Source organism: Mus musculus, chromosome 2, assembly GCF_000001635.26.
Source record: "Mus musculus strain C57BL/6J chromosome 2, GRCm38.p6 C57BL/6J".
Lineage (NCBI taxonomy): Eukaryota > Metazoa > Chordata > Mammalia > Rodentia > Muridae > Mus > Mus musculus.
In genome coordinates, this window is record NC_000068.7 from 107,315,895 (window position 1) to 107,328,860 (window position 12,966).

At 37.2% G+C, this 12,966-nt stretch overlaps 1 protein-coding gene across 1 annotated transcript in view; it reads left to right on the forward strand.

Annotated features, from left to right (window-relative positions):
* Kcna4 (potassium voltage-gated channel, shaker-related subfamily, member 4) overlaps positions 1-10,910 on the forward strand; it is a 36,216-nt gene extending 25,306 nt beyond the window's left edge. The window contains exon 2 of the mRNA XM_006498812.3: positions 1-10,910. This exon is cut by the window's left edge and continues 21,751 nt beyond it. The gene's annotated coding sequence lies outside the window, so the exon portion shown is untranslated.
* Positions 10,911-12,966: the final 2,056 nt, after the last annotated feature.

Sequence of the window (12,966 nt, forward strand, 5' to 3'; positions counted from 1 at the left end):
TTCATGCTTAAGAGTTGCCTTTCATTTCTAAATAGCCATTATAAGATGAAGGCAGGACTTGGGCAGCATTGTGGTTCTTTAATAACTGAAAAAAAAGCAACCATTTTTGTGGATACCATCAGCAATTAAGTTTCTCACAGCGTCAAATTTCTATACTCACAAGAAAACAGTGCACCTAATGTGATCTGGATATATGGAGATTAAATTGTGGATGATGAAAACAAACCTCTGCACCTGTGGGAGCAACACTGGTAAAGTCAACCAACTGTGAATGAAATATATTTGCAAACAATACATATGTGTGGAACACGTACTGATATTTTATCCTGGTTATTATTTTATAAACAAGACAGTTTAACAACGTTTATATAGCAGTTTTATTGTGCTGGGCATTCTGAATAATTCAGCATGGTATAATATCAATACCATCTAAGTATATAATTAAATAAATTTTAAGAAAAATGCACTGGAATTCCATAACTCATCAACTCAATCCTTTGCTGTCCATAGTCCATCTTTCCATGTGATCAAAATAAGGAAATCACTTATTTTGTCATTTACATTTTTTCCAACTTGTAGATTTTAGAGAATTAGAATCACCTACTTTGGTGCCTCTTGTTTCTGGTTAGTTTCCATGATCATGATATGTTTACATATTGTATTGTGTCCATCAGCTGCTCTCAATTTACTGTTAGATACTGTTTGGGGGCACAGATTTAGCCCATTCTGCATTATCCATTTACCTCTAGATGGATATCAGATATAACTTGATAAATATTGGCTTCATTTCAACAGATAATCTATCTTGATGGAGATTTGATCTATGTTGATAGAGATTCAGTCTACTTTAATGCATATCTATTCCATATTCTCTGATAGGTGATCCATCTTGACGGTTACTAGACAAATATCTGATTCTCTTTGATAGATATTTTTTGATATTGATGGGTATCTTTTTCAATTGCATTTTCAACAAATATTAGTTAGTTATATTATAAGTATAAGCTATTCGAAAGTAGCTCTTTCCTCTATGGAATGAATCAGTGATGATTTAGTGATGATAGGGGATACTATATCTCAGTCTCCATTCTACCCTGGCCACTGGTGGCCTGCAATATATTTCTTAACTTCTTTATTAGTTTTGTTCTGAGACAATTTTATTCATGGATAAAATGTATTCTGTTTATACTTTCTCCCCATTATCTCCCCACCCCCCCAGTCCCACCACCCCTCCCAGCTTTTACTTTCTCAGATTCATAAGTGTTGTTTGAGATCTCATTTAATCTATTGGAACAGATGACAGAGAGTGATGACTCTGTCCTTTCTGAATTCATAAGAAGTAAGCTGTTTGCCAGTGAGGAGTAGAGCCCTCCATCCATGCCTGATGGCTGATTGCTTATTCTGGTGGTGAGATCTACAGCGCTTCTGAGCTTGTGATTTTAATTGAAGAGAAGATGGCATTTCATAGTCCATAGTCCATTCTTCAGGCATTTAATTTTTCTGCCCTCCCTTCCATAAGTTCCCCGAGCCTTACAAGATATGATATGTTTGTGCAAACTTTATATGCCCCAGTACAGGGGAACGCCAGGGCCAAAAAGGGGGAGTGGGTGGGTAGGGGATTGGGGGGGTGGGTATGGGGGACCTTTGGGATAGCATTGAAAATGTAAACGAGGAAAATACCTAAAAAAAAAAAAACAGAGAAAAAAAAAAGGAGTGAGGACTATTTTAGGCATCTTGTGCATCCATGGTTCATCTTGCCTAATAGCTGGTGTGTGTTCATGGGTATCTGGTAGATCTGGATGGGTGAATCTTTCTCATTTCTATTCTCTAATTTAGCTTACATTTTCTTTAGCAAATCTTGTTCTTTGTACATTGTCTGATTGATTATAGCTCCATCCTAAATTCATTTCATATTCTTAAATTTATTGTATGACTTGGATATATCATTTTTCTTTATACTTCTAGAATACCAATATAATTCAGAATTTATGTAAGATGAGCTGAGCATATGTAAGTAGATTTGTGACTTTTATAAAGTTAATTGGGTATAGCTTCTTTCCTAAATAAATTCAGATTAACTATGCATCATTCTTATCTTTTTTCCTCACAGGTTATTTCATCTCTTATACAAGTTATAACTTTGATAGCAGCATTGATGATTTCTGTAGACACCCATGCCAACATATAGGTAAACCTGTAACCATTCAATGAAGATCTTCTTTGATTAAAAAAAAACACCCATAAATGGCACCTAGAGGGGTTTCATTTATGGCAACTAGTAAATGAAATTATTGTTACTAATTGAAAGTATAAACACTTAAGAGATTTTAGTATTTTTACATGACAATTATCTGAGCTACAGTTTTCATTCAAGAACTTTCACAGATGCTAATTTAAGAAGACAATTTTACTGTGCGTACTTTTGTGTGAGTGTTAAAGCAAGAAGCAAATGTGAGTGCACAGAACTGTCCTTCTACATTTGACTTTGAAGTCTTCAGCTGTAGTCTCTGGAACCTAAAACTAATGTCTATGCACGCTTACAGTTAGGTTCCACTTACCTGTATCCTGTCCCTCATCCTGTATCCACTCTTGTCCTCTCATCTTTGTAGTGGTTTTTCTCTTTTACATTGTAGTTGTATTTACATTTCTTTCTGAATTCCTATGTAGGTTTCTTTTCTCCTTTCCTTTTTCCTTTATTTCTCCATGAGTCTCCACCTCTTTTTCCCTCTTCCCCTCTCTTACCCTCTCTCACCAGCTTTACTTCCAGTCAAAAAGATCCTTTAGGGTGTGCTTGAAGATCCAAAGGGAATTAATTTGCACACATCTTTATCTTGACATTTTTTTCCTGTGAGTTTTTGCTCTTCTTACATAGAAATCTCAACAATATTGCCAGAGTAGTTCTGCATCCTATACTTTGGCAGAACTCCTAGAATTAATCCCAGTGGGATATTTGCTTTAGAAGCTGCCTTAGTATCTTTGTAGTAGTATTCAGATTGCTATCCAAAGAGAACTCTAGTTAAGTACATATCCTTAAAATATTTTGCCAAAATACTTCACCACTTAATCACTGCAATGGCTATATATAAAACACACAACTGTATTTTTGTGTATGTGTAGATGTATGTGTGTATGCATGTGTATGTGTGTAAAACAGGACATCTTCACTTACTGAAGGAGGTAATGAAGCCCCACAAAGCCAGTTTCTCCTGTACTCCAACAACAGTAATTTCCTCCTCCTTGCAGTGGTTTTGAATGCACGGTGTGAGGCTCCAGGGATCTTATTTCATTCCATTTCCTGCTAAACTAATATTTCCTGCTAACAGTATTCATCAGCTTAGTCATGATGATATAACAGTTAGACATTTGGACTTGTGCTTCCAAACAGAGACTTGTCCCCTAGTAGAGTTGGTTAGTCATTAAATGGATTTGCCACTTGTTTTTTGAAATAATGAAATAATGGAAAGAATTGTTGTTCATGTTTGGAGGATGCTGGAGACACGTTATTAGAGTGAAGTGAAAGCAAGAGAATTATGACAAATGTTGATATATTCTTTATAGATGATTCTATGATTACACACTGATATTTATTATGAAAGGTTGCCTGTTTGATTTTTGTGACTGGTATTTTAGGACATGGTAGTGCTACTGTTGATGGTTACCACAGATATAACCTTTGTAAGCTTAGCATTGGCATATTGTGCAGAATGATCTAGTAGGAAGGCATAGATTCAATAGTTTCATTAATAGTGATTTTAGATCTTGGAGTGATATCTTAGTCGTAATGAACACTGGCTGCTCTTCAGAAGACATGGGTTCAATTCAAACCCAGTACCTGCATAATCACACTGGAAGAAAGTCTTTCTATATGTCTGTGCATTTAGGACTGGATTTGACACTCTCTCTGGCTCTGCAGGGACTGCATACGTATGATGTTAAGAAATGTTTGCAGGCATCTACACACATAAAATTTTTAAAAAGAGAGAAACCTATAGATTAAAATAGTGGAATTCCACTTATTTTACTTTCTGGGGAAACTGAGTCAAAGATGAGTGTGCAGCTCATCACTGTTTTCTTTCTCATCCTGTTCTCTTTAAAATGCAACATAGTAAGTCCCAGCTAAGCAGTTGGAAGATTCTCCTCACAGAAACAGCCCTGTAAGCAGATCTGGAAGGTGTTTTTTTTTTTCCCCCTCTGTATGTGCCTGCTCTTAACTAGGAGGAGGGGATGGCTTTTCAACGAGGGGCTTGAGTGTTTGGTTCTGCACTGGAAGAATTAGAGGCTGGGATATTGCTGACTTGTGTGAGACCAAAGAAAGGCCCTGCCTACTATTTCACTGTTACAACTTTGAGTGTGCTCTGAACAGGGCAGCTGAGCTTGGGCTTCTCTTTTGACAAACATTATCGAATCATAACTATTATCTTGGTTCCATCTCCACATTGTTCTTCTTGCTGAGTCAAATGCTGCTTTACATAGCAGGTAGAATGATAGGGCAGGCAAAGATAGGAGGGCCAGTGAAATCGGGGCACGCTGCAGAAAGGTATAATGGCACCTGTCACGTGCTTACTGTGGAGCCTAGCCTGCAATAAGGACTCACTGTTTATTCCTTATTGTGATTATCGTTCTCATGACTTTGCTTTGCTTTTGTAAACATCACATGATTACATCCACAGTGAATAATTGAAACGTTTCTTACCCTTCCTCAAAAATCATTATTAGCAATAGAAACTGTTTACCTTTTGATATCAAATCAGTAATTCTTACAAAAGATCATTTTTTTCCTTCCGCGGCACAGCTGTACATAAATGGCACCAAAAGCACATTTCAGTTCCCTGTTAATTTCTTATTACTGCTTAAAAATATCACAAGTTTAGTAATATGAGGCAACACATGTTTATTATTTTAACATTATGAAGGTCACAAGTTTTAAAATGACACTGTTGGCAGGACGGCACTCCTTTAGAAGGCTCTGAGAAGAATCTGCTTTCTTGCCTTGTCTCCCTTGGGGACTGACCACCTACTTGTGTCCCTGGCTTTCTTCTTCCAAACAGCAAGCACTTAAGCTTCCCCCAGTCCTCTCTCCTCTGACCTGACCTGTGTACCTTCCCTGAGGTTGCACTTGGTCCATATACATCATATGGAGTCCCATCTCAAGATTCGTAACTTAATAATGGCTATGTAGTCCCACTTGCAAATTTTGAAAACCGGTCTCAGAATATAGACATCTGGTGGATTCCTTGCAGTGTCTGATGCAGGTACATAGCAAACAATTATATTTGATGGATGAGATCACCAGCCTTTAGATCTAAAAGAACACTGATTAAATCAACACTTTTATTAATGAGGAAAATTTAACAGGTATTAAAAAGACCTTATACAGAAAACTGTGTGTTGACCTCAGTGACTTTTTACACTGTTTCAATGCACCATTTTAACACAGCACGCTCAGCTATAATTAGTGTTTGTTAGAGACTACATTAGAAATGAATACAAAATAGTGTTTTAGGTCAGAGACTAATGTGTAATCTGAAGTGAGTCACATCTCTTGGACTTCAGTTTCAATACACTTAGCAGAATAGGTGGATATATCAGAATTGGTTTAGTGGCTTTTTTTTTTTTAAAGAAAATAATGCCTTAGGGCTGTTTGCTAAAGCCCCTGAAGTGCCTGACTGTGGCTGCAGTTGGTGTCCCACACTCTAACATAAGCTTTATGGGTTCTTCTCATTCAGACTGCAGCTAAGAAATGTTCACAATAAGAGGCTAAGCAGTTGACACTTATGAATTGATAGCATGCTACTGTTCGTGTGATAAACTATTCAAGCTTGTGGTGCCATCTGATTCCCTGAGTTTCATTTGTGTAATGCAGCAGGGTACTGTTGTCACTGAGAACAGCCCGTTCTTATGTACAATATGCGTGTCTTTTATGGAGCCCACCCAAGGACAAATTAGAAGATGGTTCATTGCTTCCATTTCCTTTTTCTCTTTTGCTCCTTCTGTAGCTTGAATTTTGGTGGCCCATAGAGGATCACGTCAGTCATTTTGATGTTGTTTTATTTTCTGGGCTGCATTTCAGAGAGTGGCCTGGAATACAAGATGATTGATCTTGTCCTTTGTGTTTGGTAGACATTTCTGTGTCTCCTAGACCAGTGAGAAAGGCTTTATTGAGCAGCCCCTGTGCTCACAAATGATGCTTGTCTCCATTACTGGCCTCTGTAAAAATAAGACTGCTGTAAATACTCAGGCCTTTGGGATGTGTTTTCCTGTCCTCCCAAGTGACAAAATAGGCCCACTGCACAGGGCTGTTAAAAGAATTTTACTAGGGTGATGCATCTGAAAATACTAAATAACATGCCTTGCTTGTCCCAAGCATGAAGCACCAAGATGTGTTCATTCTTCACAGTCTAAGAGAGAAGGTGTCATGTCTATAAATACTTCTAGTACCAGGCAGGAGATGTTGGGATAAGGAGCTTTGGGAGTTTAGCGAGGATAATTCTACATGGGTCAAAGCATTTTCATGGCATTTTAGCTGGCTGTTACAAGAGGGGGAGGATTTAGCATGTAGAGATAACCAGGGCTGTGATATTTCTTCCTGGTTCTTGATTGATCTCTCCTCTCACTCTCCTATGCATGTTTTCTGTGCTGTCCAGTGCTTCTCTTTTTCTGGCTTTGTCTATCCTAATCTAACTTTTGACTGCATGTAAATGTCATAAAAGGATTTTTGTCCCCATTGTTTACTAGCTTACTGTTTTCAGACTTCCCAAAGGCATAGACAACATGAATATGTTGATTTATTTCTTTTTCTTGAGACAAGGTCTCACTATGTATCCCTGGCCTGTCTCTGCCAGGGTGCTAAGATTAAAGGTGTGAATCACTACACCAGTGCCAAATACAGTGATTTTTTTTTTACTTATGTTTTACTCATTTTTGCTCCTTAAATAACTGCTGTCAGTAGCTAGGTACATTAGTCATATGGTGTTGGTTTGCAGGAACCTAGGGTTTTTTTTTTTGGGGGGGGGACTCTTAATAGAAGTATTCATCTCCCATAAAATCAAGAGTCTCTTCCTAGAGAAAAAAAAAGGCATAGTGTGACATTTTGTTTTTCACATTGACTGTGGGGATCCAGGGATCCTGTGACCATTGTTCACACAGCTGCATCCACCTGTGTGAGTCACCACCATGGATCCTTTTAACAGCAGAACAGTTTCTACTAGCTTCTGAGACTCTGATCAGAAAATTGTCTCATCCTGCATGAGATACGTTTTTGGAGAAGCTGTTTTCTGCTAACACAGAGACTAACCAAACTGAAATCTGCAATTGTAGTATTCCCTCCTTATTTAGCTTCAAAGTCACATAGCCTTCACCAGGTCCTATTTTAAGCACTTCACACTACTATTAAATCAGATCTTTTCTCTCTTTTAGGTGTCAATTGTAGCAAAATTTTAATACCCTTTAAATCTCTGCACTAAACTTTTGAACCCGAGAGGGACACATCTGATATTAAGAGATACTAGAACATACGTAGTTAATGGTGTTGTAGAATGCATTTAGTTTTGGGCATATGTTCATTAAGTGGCTGCATGGTTATCCTTTTGGACTCTTATTAAAATTTACTCAAGGATTCTACATTGGGTTTGAAATGAATTATTTTTTTAATGTAGTTGAGTCCTCTATGCTGATGTGTTGGAAGCTAGGAAGTCTCTAGTATTAAATAACTATCTCTGATACAGTGTCCAGGATGATTCTGATACAACATTTGCTTCCAAAAATAGGAGCCCATGGGATTATTTTGTTGTTTGTTCTTCTGCATTTGGGCTCCCACAAGTGGCAGTTTGTTACAGGGGAAGATTCTGTCTTCAGGTCTATGAGCAAGAGTTGCTCATCCAAGTGGGCAGCTCAGTGAGGCATGGGTTACAGATGCCGGCTCTCCCTAGGGGGCCCTGGCTACTTTCATAACTGGTTGATGTTTTCCTTTAGGCCAACTCTTGTCTAGAACATAAAAAAATCAACAAAATAGTGACTTTGTAAAATTTTCGAACCTGTTTATATGTCTTCTTTCAGAAGAGACAAAAACAGAGAATTCATCAAGAAAACACACACACACACACACACACACACACACACACGAGTGCAGATACAGTTTGATGTATCTGAAGGATAGACAGGAAATAGGGATGAGAAACTTTGATGTTGTTCTATTCTTACTCCAGCGTTTCTCATTTAGCGTCTGCTTTCCTTTGCTTTGGGTAATGTTTGCTTTATTTACAGGTCTGGGTTCCTGTGGTACTGAAGGAACAGTTGCACTGAGTACTGAGTGGTACTCTCCATTTGACTAATTTACTGATTATAGTTTTCAGACAGCTGTAAGAAAGGATTGTCACTGGGAATCTGTGCAGACATTCATAAGCCAGACCAGGACATGGTTCTCGGTATTTATGATTCATCATGAACAACACTATGCTCTGTGAGAAAGCAGGAGCTGCAGCCATCAAAGTCACTGAGTGGCCTTTTATGTTGTGCTGATACACTGACAGGGGACAGTTTCAAATTGCTGCCCAGCTCTATGTTGGATTACAAGCAAATAGGAGAGATTTTTGAATAAAATTTAATGCAGCAAAACAACAACAACAACAAACAAACCACCTCATTCTGTTTATTTTAATATAGGTCATTTTGGAGGAAGTAGCCAACATTTTTTTTTCTTTTTTTTTTTTTAAATTAAATAATGTTTATTCACAATAACATTAAAATCGTTAGGGATAAACTAAAATGACCTATAAAAGGTAAATAGTGAACATTGAAATACATTGGAAAGGGAAACGCGAGAAGTCATTGAAATACACAACATTTTTTTCTTTTGGAGTTTTTATAACCAGATATGTCAAAGAGATTTTACTGTATCTTCGCCTTTGAATAAAGTTAGATTCCAAATGTGACTTGTTGGAGACCTCTGAGAGCTACATATGTTTGTTAGCTAGAAGAAATTATAGTTCATAGTAAATTACCCAAAGGATCATCATAGCTAGTCAATAGTTGAAATTATTTCAGTTTTTGACATATTGAAATAAACAAAGTAAAAATTGTCTGTTTGATTTTGTTTTCCCTATGGTGGTGCTCCTCAGAGTCTACAGTTCTACAATATGCTAATGAACACTAAATTAGAATAAAACCCAAAATTACACACACTCACACACACACACACACACACACACACACACACACACAAACACCTGTCATCAATGTCATAACTTCAGTCATAAGGACCTGTATGTGCTTAATGTTCTCAGGTTATTGGTGGTTTCTGCTTCCTGGAGTCTGGTGGTGAGCTGGTTAGAGAACTATTCCATTAAGGTATTGGGGCTGGTGATTGGAGCTTTGATCACTTTGTTGTGCATTGGAATATTCTATATGGCTTTTCAGAAAGTTCTTGGCAAGTAAGAAGTTGAAGACTCATGCTATAAAGCCTAATGTTGAATGGGAACTGTTCATGGAGGATGCTCAGTTATGCCTACCATTTAAACCTCTGTTCATCTCAGCACTTCTGCACCCAGCTTAGGACAAAATCTTAGCTGAATTTCAATATGAAAACTTATCAGTAACTAAAAGAGGATTTTAATTACATAAAACTAAGATAATAAATTATTTGCATTTGTTCTACTTCCTTCATTTCATCACTCTTATCTGAAATGATGTTGGTAGAATTATTTGAAAGCTCTGGTCTGAGCACACTAGGAACAATAGACATACTTGGTTAATGGAGCCTACCCTGGTCATGAGAAGGGAAACAGCCTAGAAACTGGGCTGCATATTTGGTATTCATGAAAAACACAGTTATCTCTAAAGTCAATGACAAATGTAGCGTTTGATTTTTGTGATTTTATCTGCTAAAATTGTTACACATCTAACTGTTGGGTTTTTTTTTAACTGTTGGGTTAAGGCTGTTATAAAAATGATTTTATTCAAGTGCTAATTTATACTCTTTAGTAATAATTTTTTAGACTCTATAAATGGTCCAAGATTCAAATTCAATACTCTATTGTCTTGATAAATGCAATGCTATGTTCTTTAAGTCTATTCCCTCTGCTAAGTAAGATCTGTTGCTTCTCAAATTCTTCACTTACAAATTCTTCAGAAAGGTCCTATTACAGTGAATTTAAAACTTACATGCAGTTAGAAATCCCTACTTGTTTGCAGCCGATGTAGTCATTAAAAGTCTTTCTTCTTCAGAAGGTTGAATCCTCATTTCTGTAGTCTGATTACAGTGAAACTCCAGAGTTATCCTTGGTCATATCTAAAGATTTAAATTAATTGTTTCTAAATCATATTTTCATCATATTATTGAGACTATGTAAATAACAATCTAGTACTATAAATAGAAAGACATTTCTTTTTCTGTTGGACACACTCAGTTTGCCAGAACAGGACAGATTCAGCATACTATAGATGACCAGTACTTAAAAAAATATGAATGAATTTGGGTTCTGCAATGATTTATTTAGCTGTAAATTACAACCTTTTGAGTGACATAGTACCTGCAGGGTGCTTGTGTATGCTCGTTGTACATGTTTCTGTGCTAATGCTGGTACATTGTGGTTTTGATTTCAGTGTATTTTCTTGTCCCTGTTATAAATTCAAACTATGGCTTTTCCATCTTGGTAATAGAGTTAGGACATCGACCTGGGATGTAGTACCCTCAATTGTGAGTTGTATGTAATCACTTGGACTTCCTTTATACATACTCATCTCTTCTTACATTTAAATGAATGGCTCTGACTGTTATTATAAGGTATGTATCATAGCTATGTAATGTGAAAATTCAACATCAACCATAGCTCTGCTGTAAATTCAGCACTGTTGCTGTATAATTAAGACTCTGCATCTGAAGACAATAAAAACCTAAATCAAAGATGTGTACAGAACATTGTTTCCTCATTCTTAAATTAGTAAAGACAAGAATGGGGAGAGCAGGCAGGGAAGAAAAAACACAGACAAGTTTGCCTCAGAGTTGTTTGTAAGCTCATGCTTGCAGTCTAAGTTGTGGGTTTGCTTTTACGGAGCTCTCTGCAGAACATGTTCTCTGAGGCATAGGGAAGACCACTTTAAAAGCAGACCACTTTTAACTTCTTTCAGAGTTCTCTCCCTGAAAATCCCCCACTGCTCTAGAAAATAAAGTATATTGACTGGAATGGACACATTGTGTCTTTTCCTGTTTGGGTTTTAATATACATAAAACCAACAAAAGGAGTAAGGGGGTGCCTACAACATAAACTATTTGAAAGAAAAGTATTAATTAAAAAGCAGGCATATTTTGAGAGAGAGTGAAGGAATAATTTTTAAAACTAAGTGAAAAGAGCTGCTAAATCAATTGTTGCAATATTGCTGGCTATTTTACTACTTGAGGGAGTTGAGTCTGATTCTATTATTTTGGTTATTGACTAATGACACATAACATCATTGAATGTGGTTTTCTTTCTTGGAATTGCTTTTCTTGGCTCAGCCTTACAGTCTTTCGCATATCCACTAGAATTTTGGTGAAGAACAATGAATCATCAACTTTTGTTCAAAGTTTAATTGGCTCTCAGGTGTCCAATCATTGCAATACAGGAGCAACCTGGGGACTTAGGGCCTTAAAGAACAAGGAAGGAGAGTTGTTGAGTAATAAGCAGTACTATAAAACCTTCCTCTAAACCAGAAGATACTTTCACAACAGAACTTGATGCCAGCCAACTAATCGCGCATAGACAATGTGTGCCTGTTTTCAGTCTGCAACAGGATTGTCTTCTGTTTCTTCCTAGAGTGATGGAAAATACTATAAAAATGCAGGGCATTTAGCTTTCACATGCATTTGTTAAAGCGCTACTGAGTATTCTCTCCTTCCTTACCTCCCTCCCTCCTCTCGCCCAGGTCCCCTCCTCTTCTTCTTCCTTCACTTCTCCCCCTCCCTTTCTCCCTTCCCTTTCTCTCTCCCTCAACTCTCTCCCTTTCTTCTCCCCATCTCCCTGTTTTCCTCACTAAAGAGATTAATGATGGGAACCTGAAAGAGTCATTCATGCATCTCATTTCCCACCAAGGTCAGAGAATTTTGTGAGTGAAAATATGCTAGTATTCACCATGAGTTAGTGAGGTCTGTGACATATATACAATATACATTGTGCATAATAAATCTTTTGACTATGTGCTAGAAGACATTGGCCTGGATAGTTACATTGGGTTTGTCTTCAACCAGAGTACACTTTGATTTTTATTTTTTGATTAGCTGCCAAACTCAAGTTCATGGGATGAACATCAGGGTACTGGGAGACTTTATTTGTTCACTCCAAATCAACAAGTGAACTAATGATAGAGATTAAATTCTAAAACTTTGCTTTGGTTTAAATTCTTACATGAGACAATAGTGATAGTCATGAAAATAGTTAATGTTGCTTACCATATGACTGTGTAAATGTTTCACATGCTCAAGTTCTCAGAACAATAAAAGAAGAATCAGTAATTATTATCTAGGTTTTTAAGAGGTTATAAACTGAGATTTAGAGATGTATGTTTGTTTTTATTTTTGTTTAAATCATTTATTTTATTTTCAAGTTTTTGTTGTTGGTTTGATTTTATTTTTAAAAAGTACCCAAGGAGCTGAAGGGGTCTGCAGCCCTATAGGAGGAACAACAATATGAACTAACCAGTACCCCCCAGAGCTTATGTCTCTAGCTGCATATGTAGCAGGAGATGGTTTAGTCAGCCATCATTGTGAGGAGAGGCCCTTGGTTTTGCGGAGATTATATGCCTCAGTACAGGAGAATGCCAGGGCCAGGAAGCAGGAGTGGGTGGGTTGGAGAGCAGGGCTAGGGGAGGATATAGGGGACTTTCAAGATAGCATTTGAAGTGTAAATGAAGAAAATATCTAATAAAAAGGATTTGAAATTCAGAGTCTTATGCTTGCTAGGCGAGTGTATATACCACTGAACCATAGATCCAGGC